At 43.3% G+C, this 15185-nt stretch overlaps 1 long non-coding RNA gene and 1 other non-coding gene across 2 annotated transcripts; one reads left to right on the forward strand and one right to left on the reverse strand.

Annotated features, from left to right (window-relative positions):
• Positions 1 to 10294: 10294 nt before the first annotated feature.
• Positions 10295 to 10459, reverse strand: LOC111825875. Its single transcript, XR_002829102.1, has one exon. It is a non-coding gene; the product is annotated as a U1 spliceosomal RNA (small nuclear RNA).
• On the forward strand, positions 10304 to 13897 carry LOC106697054. Its single transcript, XR_002829098.1, has 3 exons — positions 10304 to 10451; positions 10691 to 10810; positions 13829 to 13897. It is a non-coding gene; the product is annotated as an uncharacterized LOC106697054 (long non-coding RNA).
• The last annotated feature ends 1288 nt before the right edge of the window (positions 13898 to 15185 follow it).

Here is a 15185-nt window from a genome sequence, read left to right on the forward strand (position 1 = left end):
AGCACCAAGGTTCCTTTGCCCCCGGTTCTCTGGAGTGTCACTTCAGCAGCTTCTGTCGAAACCGGAGAGTTTAGACAGGGCTACCGGTTGTAGGGTAAGGAAGCCCGGCGGAGATGGCGTGGCGCGTGTTTGAGCCCGGTCACCCGGTTATCTTCTGGTGCGTCCATCCCCCGTCATTGGCCGCGGTCCCTGTGGGTTACCTCTGCTGCAGGGTGGCTCTTCCACTCGCGCCCCTGAGCTGTGGGCTGGCGGCGGCTTTCCCCGCGGGACAGTGCTACCCACAGAGGCTCAGAACTGGCCATTCGGGGACTTCCTAAGCCCAGGACTGCCTGCCTCGGAGACCGCTGTCGCTGACCAATCATCCCATCTGCAGACTCTCTGCGTCCACGGGGGGGCGGGGGGGGGCAGGGTCCTGGGAAGGAGGGACAGAGAAAAACAATGTAAGACTCACCACCCAAGTGGATATTCAAGATTTAAATGAGAAGGAACTAAAAGAGCTGGGGCAGGAATGGTGAGTGAGGTGAATTTGTCAGACGATTGGAAGATGGATCATGGCTCCCTCCCTGTCAAGCTCTTGCAGTGGTTAAGCGCCCTGTGTATTAATTACCACCTTGAGTCCATCCGCGAGGCAGTTGTTTGCCCCCAACCATTTTACAAAAGGCAAACAGTGCCGCACAGAGGCAAAGACAGTTGCCTGGGGTGACACAGTGGAGTCTGGTTTGTCTAATACTAAACCCCAAGACCTTGGTCACTTCTCTGTATCATGATACCGAGGTTGCTAGAGTTGGAAGGGGGCTTTATTGGTTCTCTGATGCACAGAAAGGGGAAGTTGGGGCGGGGGTGGGGAGGGTCAGGAAAGACTTCCGGGAATTTTGCACTGGGGAGCACCTTGACCAAAGCCATAGAGGTAATGAAGCCAGGTTGCGCAGCAACCTTGTTATTCCTTATGCCGTCTGGCTATTTGGTTGTTACATCACAGATGCTTCTGTGGCTCCAATCACATGGACACAAAAACACTTCCCTCTAGTCCTACAAGGGTCAGATGTTACATAACCTAAGAGTCATACCGGTTGTGGCTGGCCCTGAGGAGCCAGGGCAGGTCTCTCACTAGCTCTCCAAGAGTTTGAAGCCAGTGTTTGTTTAGACTCTGGGTTATTCTAGAACAAAAACAGTTGGGCCACATTCTGACCCAACTGGAGCAGGTGCAGAACTTTGGAACCAGGCCCATCTTATCTTCCTCATGCCCAGGTGTAAGACCAGATGGCTCGTTTACTGCGAAAATGTAAGACAGGTGTCTGCTGAGGAGCTAGGCTCAACCTCCACATTCCACATCCTGAGAAAGTCCAAGGCCCTACTGGGACTTCTGGGAGCTTGAGGTACCTTCTGTCCTAGTGGTCACCTATGGCTCCTGGCCTCTGCTTCGGGGCCGCTGCCTCAGTTCTCCACTGTTTCAACGCAACTCCTCGGTTTCCACCAAAAACCTAGTTTATAAAACCTATGCACCATTGTAGAAAATGTCACAGAAGCTGGAGATGGCGTGGAGCAAATGAATTATTCCTCGTGTTGCTGACATACAACAGCCTCAAGCTGTATATTGACCTGTCCTACATCTTAAAATAGTTTTCAACCACCTCCTCACCCACAAGGGGGGAGGTTGTTCTTCATGGGAAGGGGTCCTCAGTTCGACACGCCACCAGGCTCCTCCCTCTCCTTTCCTCCTCCCACCTCTTTCCTACTCCTCAGATTGATTACCTCTGGGAATCTCAAATCTTTGAAATCCATTATAGAGGCAGTTGATTCCCCAGCAAACCTTGTCTCCTAAGGGCTGCACTCCACATCCATGAAGGAGCTCAGCACACCTTTTAGGAAGATAAAAATATTTTTCCCTTGTGTTAAAAATGGCAACATTAACTGAACACTTACAATAATAGCAGTGATATTTATAGAGAATTGACTGCGTGCCAGGCACAGTGTTAAGCATTTTACGTGGTGTATCCCCATTTAAAAATCAGAATGTCAGTGAGTGATGACTCTGTCCCACCATCCCACCGAGGCCTGGGTTAGCCGGCCCAGCCCCCCGCTGGCTGACCCCATCACAGCCCACCTGGGCAGTCCATTCCATGGTTTCAACCTGCACATGTCCTTCAGCTTTGGAGCTTTGCTGCTTTTGCCTTTCACTGGGTCATCAGCTAATCCAGGGTTTCTTAACCTCAGCACTGTTGCCATTTGGAGCTGGAAATTCCTTTTTGTAGGGGCTGGCTTGTGTGTTGCAGGAAGTGATGCTGTGTTAATAGAAGCTTAATTGTTTTTCATGGTATTCCTTGGAAGAATATCAATTCAGCAGCCCTTTTTTTTCTTTAATATTAATACTGGTTCATAGAAACTCCAGAGTCTGAGAACTTTGGCCCCATCTCTGAAAAGCCATGATTCTGCATAGGTATTTGAAGGAAGAAGGTTCTTAGCTTTCATGCTGACCTTTTGATGAGGTTTAAATGACATCACTGAAATTAAGCTGCCCCAGCAGCCTTCATGGGAAGTATCCATTTCAAGCGTAAAGGCTGCTGAATACTGGAAGATGTAAGATAAGCATTCTCACCAACTAGAGAGGCATAGATCACTTCTGCTACTAAACTCTGAATCAAGCCAACGCATGTAAATATGGAGAGTTTGGAAGTAGGATGAATGGAAACCAACTTGATAAAAATGTACTTATTTATTCCTATATAAAATGATGCAAATATTGCAAAATATGGTGAAAAGCAGAGAAGTTTAGGACGATTGCCTAAAAAACGATACATTAAACCATTTTGTGAACTGTCAGAATTCGAATTCAACCGTTTTTTGAGCATCCAGCATGTGCCAGGTTCTGGGGATACTGAATGAATAGGACAGAATCCCTGTCTTTGGGGCTGCCGGTCCAGGAGGGTGCAGACACATACCTACATAACTGATGTTAAGAGTGTATTGTGCCTGGCGATAGCGTGGTTCAGTAGCTGAGTGTCTATCTATGAAGCAGAAGGTCACAGTTTGATTCCCGGTCAGGGCACATGCCTGGGTCGTGGGCTTGATCCCCAGGTTGGGTCCTGTCGTGCAGGATGTAGCCAGTCAATCATTCTCTCTCATCATTGATGTTTCTCTCTCTCCCTTCCTCTCTGAAGTCAATAAAATTATATATATATATTTTTAAAAAGAATGTATTGCTGCAAATTTGCAGCTGTGCTGCAAAATTTGCAGCTGGTGATCTCTCAGAAACCTGGGAGAGGTTCGTTCTCTCTCCCTTTGTTCTCTCTCTCTCTCTCTCTCTCTCTCTCTCTCTCTCTCTGTCTGTCTCCCTGCCTCTCTTTTCCTCCTTCCCTCTCATTCCTCTGGACCCAACTCCACGCAGAATCTTGTCTCTACATCTCTTTGCAGGTCTGTTCCATTTTCCTCCATAAGGCCCTTGGTTCCTACTTCCTCATAGCCTCAGCATGCAGGCAGCTTTGGAAGGCACCAGCTCTACACCCAAATCTCGAGGGTCCCGTGTTTCTGGTGCCTACTGTGACCTGCTATTTCAATTTCCAGTGCTGGAGGAGAAACCCCAGATGGGCTCTACTAATCCTGTCATTTTTCCCCTCGGGTCTTGCCTCTTCTGGGCTGCTAGTGGGTGGAGCAATTTCTCCAGTGATGGGGAGATGATTGAGAATGAGCATAGATGAGCAATTTCTAGGTCAATAGGGGGTGAAGGGTTCATTCTGGCTGGGGAAGGTGGGAAGTTTCTTGGAGCAAATGGAATTTGCATTGGCCTCTGATAATTAGAAGGGCCTTTTAATCAGAAGGAGGCCAAAGCTCAGAAGTCGGAAATCCAACAGAGGTTAGGGAAACTGACACCAGGATGGCTGGAGGGTGGTTTGAATAGGGTCATTGCAGGAGGAAAAGAGGTAAGAGAGTAAAGTTGGATTGAGCCAAATTATGAAGGGTTTGAATGTCAGGACAAATTTGGCTTCTATTTTGCAGTCTTTGTAAAGTCATCAAAGGTTTTTAAGCAAGAGCATGACTTTTAACTCTTTTCCTTTGACCATCCAAGTCACACTGTTGCTAGAGTGCTCTTTCTCCAGTGCAAATCTGAACTTGGCACTTCGTGGCTAAAAATTCTTCAATGGCTCCCCACAGCTATATTAATAATAATGGCTATCATACATCAAGAGCATAGTCAATGGGAAGCAGTGTGCTCAGCATTTCAGAAGCACTTACATTCTCACAATTGCCTTTTGGGGTAGGTGGCACCATCTCCATTTTATAGATGAGGAAACAGACACATAATCAGATAAATAAGCTGATAAAGGTCACTACCTTTGAAGCGATTTGAACAAGTGCTGTCTGACCCCAAAGCCTCTCACTTTAGGGCAATGTTATCTTAGGATACAGTCCATACTCATTAACATGGCAAACCTTGCTCTTTGTGATGCTCTAGGCCAGTGATGGCGAACCCTTTCTCGGTGTGTCAGCATTTTCAAAAACCCTAACTTAACTCTGGTGCCGTGTCACATATAGAAATTTTTTGATGTTTGCAACCATAGTAAAACAGATATTTTTGATATTTATTTTATATATTTAAATGCCATTTAACAAAGAAAAATCAACCAAAAAAATGAGTTCACATGTCAGAGGTGTCATAGGTTCGCCATCACTGCTCTAGGCTTTGCTTATACTTCAGCCTCCCCTCACCTTCTGTGAGAAATGCTCACCTGTCCGAATTCAAATAAGGGACTCAGAGACAGAAGTATGGCCAAAGTGAGACTTTTAATACATTCTCGAGAGCGAGTGACCGTCTGGTTGCACAGGCACACAGGCAGTATGACCACACCCTATTTATTCAGTCCCTCCTCCGGTTCCTCATTGGCTGAGTATTATGGGGTCACCTGTTTCCTCATAATCACCTAGATCTTATTGTCTCCCATTGGGCCATTAAAAAAAAATGGGCTGAGGCCTTTTCTAGTTGTCTCCCCCTCCCCCCCTCGCCTTGGGTGTTTTCACCAGGATACTGGCTCATGTCCAAGGTTCTTTGTTCTTATATCCTCTTCTCTCCTCTCTACATTCTGTTTGCCCTGGGGAAATTCAGTAACTGTTTCCATTAAAAGTTGACTATGCTGGAGATGGATCACAGAGGCCTATTTCCTATACCTTCAAAGTACATTTGGAATTTCACTGCTTTTTACCCACATTCACCATCCTGGTTCAAGCACCATCTTGGGCCTGGATTACTGGAGTAGTCTCTTAACTGGCCTCTCGGCCTCTGTCCCTACCACCCCGATGTCTGTTCAAACACAGAAGCCAAAGTGACCAAGTTAAAGCACAAGTTTGATCATGTCATCTGCTCAGAAACACCAGTGGCTCCTGTGATGGGTGAAATAATGCCCCCTCAACCCCAAAGAAGTCCACATCCTAATCCCTGTGAGAATTCCCCATGACAGAGGGGAATTAATGTTGCTAATTAAAGGTTGCTAATCAGCTGACCTTAAAATAGGGCAATTACTCTGGAGTACCCTGTTGTGCCCAATGTAATTACAAGAGTCCTTAAAAGTGGAAGAGGGAGGCAGACGGGAAGATCGGAACGACATGATGGGAGAAAGACTCAACCCGGCGCTGCTGGCTTTGAAGATGGAAGGGGGCTAGGAGCAAGGCAGCCAGAGGCTGGAGGCAGCAAAGAAATGGCCTGAGGGCCCCCAGAAAGGAACGCAGCCCTGCCAACACCTCGATTTCAGTCCAGTGAGATCTGCTGGAGGTTGGGCTTTTGAACTTCAGAACTGTAAGAATTAAATTTGTGTTGTTTAAAACTCAACTTGTGTGGTAAGTGGTTATAGCAGCCAGAAGAAATGAATCTAGTTCCCACTCTCAAGCAAGGTAAAAGCCAAATGACCTGGCCCCTGTTACCTCTGGGGCCTCACCTGCCACCTTCTACCTTATTTACTCTTCAGCCACACCAGCCTCTTGCTGCAGCCACACAGCTCTGTAGAACGAATGCATGATTTTGAAACTTCATTTTCCGGAAGAAAGAGAGGAGCGGTGATTTGCGGATGATCCCCAACAAGGGCTTGAAGCCAGGACTCTTGCCCAGCTACCAGTAGGTTATTATTGCCATTATACTTAGCTTTCAATTCAGCTTCCTTCCCGGAAAGCCTTGTGATCAAATCTTCCCTGGCCACCTAGCAACATGTTTAAATTCCTTTCCAACGAGGGAATCTTTATGTTGACCGTAATATTCTTTGCCAGAAGAGTAGTTCATTTCTTTCTGTGTGAAATTTAATGACAGAAACCATTCTTTAAAAGACAGAGAAAGAAGTTTCCAGAGCATTGGATTGTGTACTGACCAAGACAGGCAAATTCCTTAGAAGTCAAGCCCGGCTTTCCTTCAGCCAAGGAGATTTAGTGTGTGGAGTTCTATTTATACCCTGGGACGGGGAGTGAGCTACACGGAAACCTGGACACATTTCTAAGTATTGTTGGCAATATCAACCTGAGTGCAAACAGCCCTCCTCTTCTGCTGACCTGGCATTTCTATTTCCAAACAGGAAGGTCTGATTCGTTAGCTTTCGGCCACTCAGTGGAGGGCTCCTGCTGGACATCTGTGCCGAGTCACTTCGGAGCTAGCTGACCAGCCTCCCTGTGTCCAGCCCATAGGTGTTGCAGGCTGTTCCAGGACTGATCTCTGATTCAGTCAGCTCTGTCATGAGAGCAGGGGTGGCTTTCCCTCACAGCTTGTGGGGACCAGCCTGGCAAATATAGCAGCCCTATCCTGTTGTTTGTATTTTATTTTATTTATTTATTATTATTTTTTTGGTCTCCCCTTCTAGGTTGTGCTCTCAGGCTTTTCATTCCCAGGCCCTACCCCCTGGCCTTAAGGATAGGCATGTGATCCGTGTCTGGCCAGTTTATAGTACCCAATCCCTTCTGACACTGATTGTTCTAGAGAGGGTGCTCGTGGGACTCAAGCAGGGCCCATCAGAATCCAAACCCGAGGAGAAGACACAGACACTGGAAGTAGAGTCTCTCCTTCTGCTGGGGTGGCCAACCTTGGCAGAATGTGATTCTGGGGTTAGTTGCCCAGTGGAAAATGTTTGTGCGGGAAGTGAAGCAGAGTCAAGTAAAGGTGAAAAGTGAATGGAAAGATGGTTCTTAAGATGGCGAGTCCCTAGGTTCAAGTGGGGTAGGCTTTGTTTTCTGTTGTTCTTCTTGCCTTCTCTGAGCCTCCCCGCTGCCCTTCCCAGTGATATGAACCAGTACATTCCTTTCCCACTGTATAGAAGGCTTAGCTTCTGCTACTGTCACTTGCTCCAAAGGAGTCTGACTAATACAAGGGGCTTAGGTAGGAAAAAACTGATAGGGCCCCTGCCACGGGCAAGAAAGGACTTAGAACCCATTCCTGCAGAGATTAATGCCAGTTTCCTCAAAGGGGTCTTTGGAGGGCCTGGCTCTGCAAAGTAATGTAAGTATTTAGTTGGCTCCTGAGCGTTCCTCATGAAAATCAGATCCCATTATTTCCTATCCGCTTCCCTTTTAAAACATTTTGATGGCTTCCCTCGGCTGTGAAGATAAAGGGCATGATCCTTGGCCTCCATGGTTTGGATCAGAGGTCTGCAGATTTTTCCTGTAAAGGGCAGAGAGTAAATATTTCAGGCTTCGTGGGCCATAAGGTCTATGTCTTAACTCTTCAACTGTGCCATTGTAGCCAAATGCAGCCATCAGCATAAGTAAATAAATGAGGGTGGCTATGCTCCAATAAAACTTTATGAAAATAGGCAGTGGGCCATAATTTGGGCACTTCCTCATCTGGAAGGTCTGGAACCTTGCCTTCCATTCATATATCCAGACTCACTGGCCTCCAGTTAGAGCCTTCATGCTCAAACCCACAGGCTCCCTTCCTTCACAGGGCGCTCAGCCTGTCATATCCCCCTGAACCTGTGTATTCTTAACCACGATTACCACCCAGATCACTGCTCAGATGTTGTTTTCTCAGGGAATCTTCCCTGGTACCCTGAGACTGGGCCAGATTCCCCTGGTATGCTTTCCTAGTGTGCTCCACCTCTCCTCCATGTTTTGTGTCATCGTCGTAATTTTCAGTATTTCATGTTGATTTTCTGTCTGTCTCTCCATTAGATAATAATTTCCGTATGTACAAGGCCCTGTCTGCTTTGTTCAGTACCTAGCATTGTGCTTAGTGTGTTGTAGTAGCAGAATATATATTTATTACAAGAAAAGGGGGGAAGGGAGGGAGCAGTGGAGAGAGATGGAAATAAGAAAGGAGGAACCAGTCCTCTAAATCTGCCTGTTAAATGACTGAGCATTCAAGAGCAAAAAGATAAATGGATTTTTTTCTTATGTGCCCATTATTGACATCAGTAGAATGTGTAGACTTAGTGACACCGGGAGTCCTTGTCCATCCAGACATTTGGTAGCCTTTGGTGCTTGCGGCTGTTCCCTGGAGGTGACATTGGATCTCAAGCTTGACTGTGCAGTTGGGGACTTTTTTTTTGCAGCCCTTTCTCCCAGCATCCTGACCCCTCACATTGCCTTCTGTGTGTCCAAGTTCTCTGTTAGGGATGCCAATCAAGGTCAGCTCTCCCAGAGTGCCCTTTCCTAAAGGTACGCAGACCTCCTGGGGGCAGATCCCAGCTCCAGGACATAATGGTTATATGACCTTGAGCAAGCCACCTAAACTCCCCAAACTTCAGTTTCCTCTCTGTAAAATGAAGGTAATAAAATTACCTATGACCCGGGTTATTGAGAGGATTTAATGAGGTTCATATGTAGAAGTTACTTCATTTAAAGTCTGACATACTTAGTGTCAATAAGTTAACTATTAATAGCTAAATTTTAGAAAAAGAACCATCTGATTATCTAATTGAAGCAATTGGGCCCATCCTTAAAATATGCGGGGTCCAGGCTAGAGTACAAATGGTCTAAATGTTTAAAAATTATAAATCAAGCTGTTAAATTGAATTTGTCTTCTCCGTCTATAATGACAAATATGGCTTCATAATGGCAAAATTATTTTAAAAATTGGAAAACTATAGTTTTAAATGACTGAAAGTTGGCAAAATATCAAAGACAATTGAACTTAATTATTATTATACTACAGGCCCAGTGCACGAATTAGTGCACCAGTGGGGTCCCTTGGCTTGGCCTGTGGGATCGGGCTGAAACCGGCTCTCCAACATCCCCCTAGGGGTCCCAGATTGCGAGAGGGTACAGGCCAGGCCGAGGGATCCCAATGGTGCACAATTGGGGCTGGGGAGGGACACGGGAGGTTGGCCAGCTGGGAAGGGACCATGGGAGGGCTCCAGGGTGTGTCCGGCCATTCTCGCTCAGTCCTGATTGCCTGGACCCCAGCAGCAAGCTAACCTACCGGTCAGAGCGTCTGCCCCCTGGTAGTCAGTGCACATCATAGCGAGCATTGAATGGCCTTAGCATATCATTAGCATATTATGCTTTGATTGGTTGAATGGCTGACCGGCTGACCGAACACTTAGCATATTAGGCTTTTATTATATAGGATGTGTGCTGTTGATGGCCCAGAAATATTTGGATGAGGATAACATAAGGCATATTTTATGATTTATATATTCTGTATAACTTATTTTTTTGCTTTCATTCCAGAAAAAAATTCACTAATTATTTCATTATAATCAAAATATACACATAATTTATGTGCCATTGACAATAGGATCTAAAGGATTAAAATTAACATGTCATTATATTCACAGAGTATCAAATTTGAATATATTTCCATCAAAAATGTAAATGAAAATAAATGTTAAAAATAAGAATTGAATATTTTAGAAGAAATTTTATTTTTAAAGCATGAAAAAAATCTTAATAGTGGATAAAATGTTATAAATAAAATTGTTCAAATAAAGCTGCAGCCCAGCTGGCGTGACTCAGTGGTTGAGTAACCTTTGAACCAGAAGGTCAAGGTTCAATTCCTGGTTGGGGCACATGTCTGGATTGTGGGTTCGATCCCAGCGGGGGTTGTGCAGGAGGCAGCCAATCAATGATTCTCTCTCATCATTGATGTTTCTATCTCTCTCTGTCTCTCTCTCTCTCCCTTCATCTCTGAAATCAATAAAAATATTTTTTAAAAAATAAAGCTACAGTTTTTATTTGACATTTCAAAAATAGAATTAACTCTAAATATTTTTACAAAAATAAAACTATTCACAATTCCAGCATTCATCCTTTTAACTCAGTTGCCAATATACCAGTAAATCATGTTACCCTAGATTTACAAATATATTTGAGTAATATGAATTTGTTTTTTTAGGGGAAAGCACAAATGCAGTCTCCCACTACCACAAATTATGCAGTTGAGTTTCCTGCATTTGTGGAAATCGCAGGGGTTAGCACTCCAGGATTACAATGGGGTGAGCCTCTCCCTGGGAAAAAGACCTTGGTGATCCTGGTATCTCCCCTACCAGGTAAGGAAGATTTGTTTAATATTATAACATGTTTCTCAACTGCCCACATGCACTTTTTTGTGTGGTTATGTTAATTCATCATGACTTTAGAAACTACAAATGGAACACAAATAAAAGGAAGAAAAAGATGCTCAGCATTGGCAGGAAGAACACTGTACTACACAAAAATCTGTGTAATTCATGCTGTCTGAGAGGAAGGAATTGACAAGTTAATTAATCTGCCTTTTCTGTTGCAACAGGCTCCTACCACTTCAATCCCCTGTGCCCTCTGGAACAATGTCTAGCTCAGATGTTGGCAGCAGCAACCCACAAACCTTCACAGCACTGGGACCCAGGAGCCTTGGTTTTGAGGACAAAAGGTAAAATGTGGAAAAGTTTTCCCTGGGGCCTGAGAGGTGGTGGTCCCAAGAATGGATGTTTAGTTTAGGATTAGGGGTAGTGATGTGTCCGTTCTGAGCATCAGGTCCCCAGTGACGTGTTACTTAATGTGTGTGCGTGTGCGTGTGCGTGTGCGAGTGTGTGTGTGTGTGTGTGTGTGTGTGTGTGTGTGTGTGAGAGAGAGAGAGAGAGAGAGAGAGAGAGAGAGAGAGAGAGAGAGATAATGTGGGGTCCTCTAGGGCAGGGACCTCTTTTCTCTGCCCAGGTTTTAGAACAGTATGAAAAGGAATTGCCTGGATGGTTGACTCATAGGTCTTTTGGGGCATTTGCATTGTAACAAAGACTTCTGCGTAAGCCTCAAAGAATTCCTGGGATGAATGGGGCCTTAGAAGGCAATTTTGAGCCAAGGAGATGTAAACTGCCTCTTGCCCTCACTGTTCCTTACTGCCCTGTACTCATCAGAAGAATGGGGTTCTACAGCTAAGCATACTCATTCTGACTCTGCATCTGTGTTGTCTGCTTTAGCTAAGCACCAGTAGAGCCAGAATTTAGTAACAAAATACATTTAGCAAGCAAATGTTTTAATTCTTTTTTTCCTGATTGATAGCAGAGTTTCAGGGAAGTACTTTGACAAGTAACTTAATAATAAACACAGCAAAATAAAACAGAACTAATGAAAGAAGGTAAGATACTGATGTGCAGAAAATCTCAACACTGTCGTGTGTTTTTTTTTTGTAATCAGGAAAAAATTACCAAGATGTATTACTCATAAGTGCCTACTAAAAGCCTTTTTAAAATAAAGGTACTATTAATGGGCATCCTACGACTGAAATAAGCCCTCAAATAAAAATGAAGTTAAGCATAGAAATGGAGGCACAGAGATGCTAAGCAGTTTGCACAAGGTCACACAACTACTAAGTGGCAGGGACAGTATTCCAAGTGAGGTTCATCTGTGCCCAGATTCTGACCAGGTGACCACCATGACATACAGTATATAATACACTAGCTCTTTGTTCCTTCTACCTCACAACCAGAGGAACTAAAGAATCAACATTAGCAGACATTCAGAAGGACCCTAGCTGAGCATCTTTCTTCTGCTTACTCTTCAGGTTCCCCCAAAAGACAAAGAAGTCTTATTAACACGGCAAATAGCTAATAAGCATGTGTTCAAGTGTTAGGTTAGGTTATAAGATGTTGTAAAGCAACACTTTCTGACTACCCTTTCCTATTGGGTAAAAATCTGACCACTGAATTTTGAAGTACTTGTTTCCTCTAATTACAAAATATTGACTTACTTCAGCTTACTTTAAGACGTTATGAGGTTAGTACTACAAGTTGGAAAAGTGCCAATAGGGCCTTGAATACAGTTAACCCTTGAATAGCCTGAGTCCACTTATATGTAGATTGTTTTCAATAATTATGTATAGTACTGTAAATGTATTTTTTCTTTACGATTTTCTTAATAACATTTTTTTCTCTAACTTACTTTATTGTAAGAATACAGTATATAATACATATAATATTCAAAATATGTTAATTGACTATGTTATTGGTAAGGCTTCTTTCTGGTCAACAGTAGGCTATTAGTAGTTAAGTTTTATTATTAATTTTTAAGAGTTCTTTATATTTCTGGATTCAAGTCCATTCTCAGATGTATGATTTGCAAATATTTACTCTCATTCTGTGAATTGTCTTTTCACTATCTTGATAGTGTCCTTTGAAGTACAGTTTTAAAATTTTGGTGAAGTCAAATTTATCTAGTTTTTCTTTGCTTGCTTATGCTTTTGGTGTCATATCTTAGAAACCATTGCCTAATCCAAGGTCATACCTATGTTTTTAGTTCTTACATTTAGATCTAATCCATCTTTATAAAAATATTTTTATTGATTTCAGAGAGAGGAAGGGAGAGAGAGATTGAAACATCAGCGATGAGAGAGAATCATCTATTGGCCGCCTCCTGCACAACCCCCACCGGGGATCGAGCCTACAACCCAGGCAAGTGCCCTTGACCGGAATCGAACCTGGGACCCCTCAGTCCACAGGCCGATGCTCCATCCATTGAGCCAAACCAGACAGGGCAGGTCTAATCCATCTTGAATTAATTTTGTATATGGTATGAGGTAGGGGTCTAACTTCATACATTTTCATGTAGATATCTAGTTGTCCCAGACCATTTGGTGAAAAGATTATTTTTTCCCTCATTGAATTGTCTTGTACCCTTTTCAAAAATCAATTGACCATAAATGTGAGAGTTTATGTCTGGACTCTCAATTCAAGACCTCAGAGCCTTTGCATAGGCAGTTCTTTTATAATAAAGTTCCCTTGCCTTCTTGCCAGACTGCCCCTTTATTCTTACAGGACTCTCTATCCTCTCTTCCAGGCATTGTGACACCCCTTCCTTAGACCTCATTGTTCTTAGCACATACTTTTATCCTTGTCTCTGTCACTCCAAAGGGTGTTTAAATTTGCCTGTCATTCCAACTAGACTGTGCTTCTTGAATGCAGGGACAATAACTCCTTATCACTCCAGGACCAGGTATTCAAAGTGTGTTGAATGAATGATTTGAATTCACTTGGTATATGTAAACTACGGGTAGAAGAGTGACTAGAATTTTATGACCATTAACCCTGGAAAGCACATCTGTGGGTATGTTTTTTATACAAACTGAAGAGGAGCTTTGACAATTATTGGATTCATTGAAAGTTTTTGACTTATTAAGAGCCTTGTCAGGCTTTATACATACATATTTAAAAGAAATCCATTTGAGGGCCTGAATGCATCGGTCAAATAAGCCAATGGTTGTCAAAACCTCTCTTTCCTTGGAACGCTATAGAAATTGACCTAGATGCTCATCCAACCTCTAGCAAATTCTGTTCTCATTTCTGCTAACGCTACTTTTCCTCAAACCACACTTGGGCTCATTACATCCTCTGATACCTTTGAAGATGTTCATGAGTTTCAGATGTTTTTATCCTCACTGTCTTACTTCCTGGCTCAGGTCAAAATGTCTTTGGACTGAAGACAATTCAAGAGCTGGCGAAGAACATTTATTCTGCCCTATTTAGACCACATACATTTTTATAGTCATTCTCATCTGAGCAAGAGTAATTAAGACTCTAGACTGAGAAGTGTACGGTCCTTTCCACAAAATTGCTTAGCTAGGCAGACCTTTCTTCTTCCATGTTCTTCAGTTACCTCAAAGATCTCTGGGATTGGAGTTGGGGGTGGATCCCTTTCCTAAAGAATAGGAGCCAATGGTCTTTGGCCAAGGACAGTTTCCCAACACAGCATTTACTACTCCATTCATGTATTCTAATAAACAAAACTGACACATACTTCCAATGTAATATGAAGGTTAGGAATCTTCTACTTTGAAACTATTCCACATGTCTCAACTGTGCCAAGGATCTTTCAAAGGACTTCATAATACTTTTAACCACAAAGCCGCTACAAATGGCTTTGCCTTTGCATTAGAGTTCAGAGGTCACACGTAAACCTTGAATAAATTGCACTTAGTTTGTGAAATCAATAATTCTCTTATTGCTCTCTACTTGAGTCCTAAACTTTTTTATTAAAACATTTCTAAGTGCTCATTCTAATATCAAAACAGCAAAATTTCAGAAGACACTTTACAGCCACAATCTATCAGAAGCAACAAAAATGAACAACAAAGGTCCACTTAGGAAAAACTGAGTTGAAGAGAGGGGGAGGGAGTTAAGCTCAAGCCCTTCCTCCCCTTCCTCCCATGGAGTTTCTGTCACATAGAAATATAAAGAGACTTACCACTCCCAACGTTTTTTTTTAAGTCAGATAATTTTGGGAAACAATGGGCTAACCTCTGATAAGCAAAGTCATTCCTTACTGCAGACCAGGGAGCCTCTAATATGCTCATGGGTGCATTACGATTCTCAAGGGAGAACATTGTGTAATTTTCTCTAAAGGCATTTGACCATGGAACATTTTTGTTCCAGGTCATCTCTTCTCAAGGTTAGTGTTCCATGGAACACACTTTGGGAAATGCTGCCTGACAACTTCTATAAGAGTCTAACTCCTGGGTTTGCACATAAATTCACACTCCTTTATTCATATCTGAAAACCCTCCTCTTAAGGAACAATCATGTCTCAAGAGGAGAAATGTTTCTACGGCTTAGGGCATCTGTGGTTTAATTCAGGGAAGTGTTTTCATGCTACTTGGCCAGAGCTAAGCCATGTCCTCCAATATTGTTTTGCAGTAATAAACATGATTATTTTCATTTCCATCTGTTGGAATCCTGTGTCTCTCAATTAGTTTAAACTCAGCAGAATTTTTTTTACTGGGCTCATTAAAACCTCAGCAAGACCCATTAAGCTGAGGT

This window comes from Myotis lucifugus, unplaced genomic scaffold (assembly GCF_000147115.1).
Source record: "Myotis lucifugus unplaced genomic scaffold, Myoluc2.0 scaffold_44, whole genome shotgun sequence".
Taxonomy (NCBI): Eukaryota; Metazoa; Chordata; class Mammalia; order Chiroptera; family Vespertilionidae; genus Myotis; species Myotis lucifugus.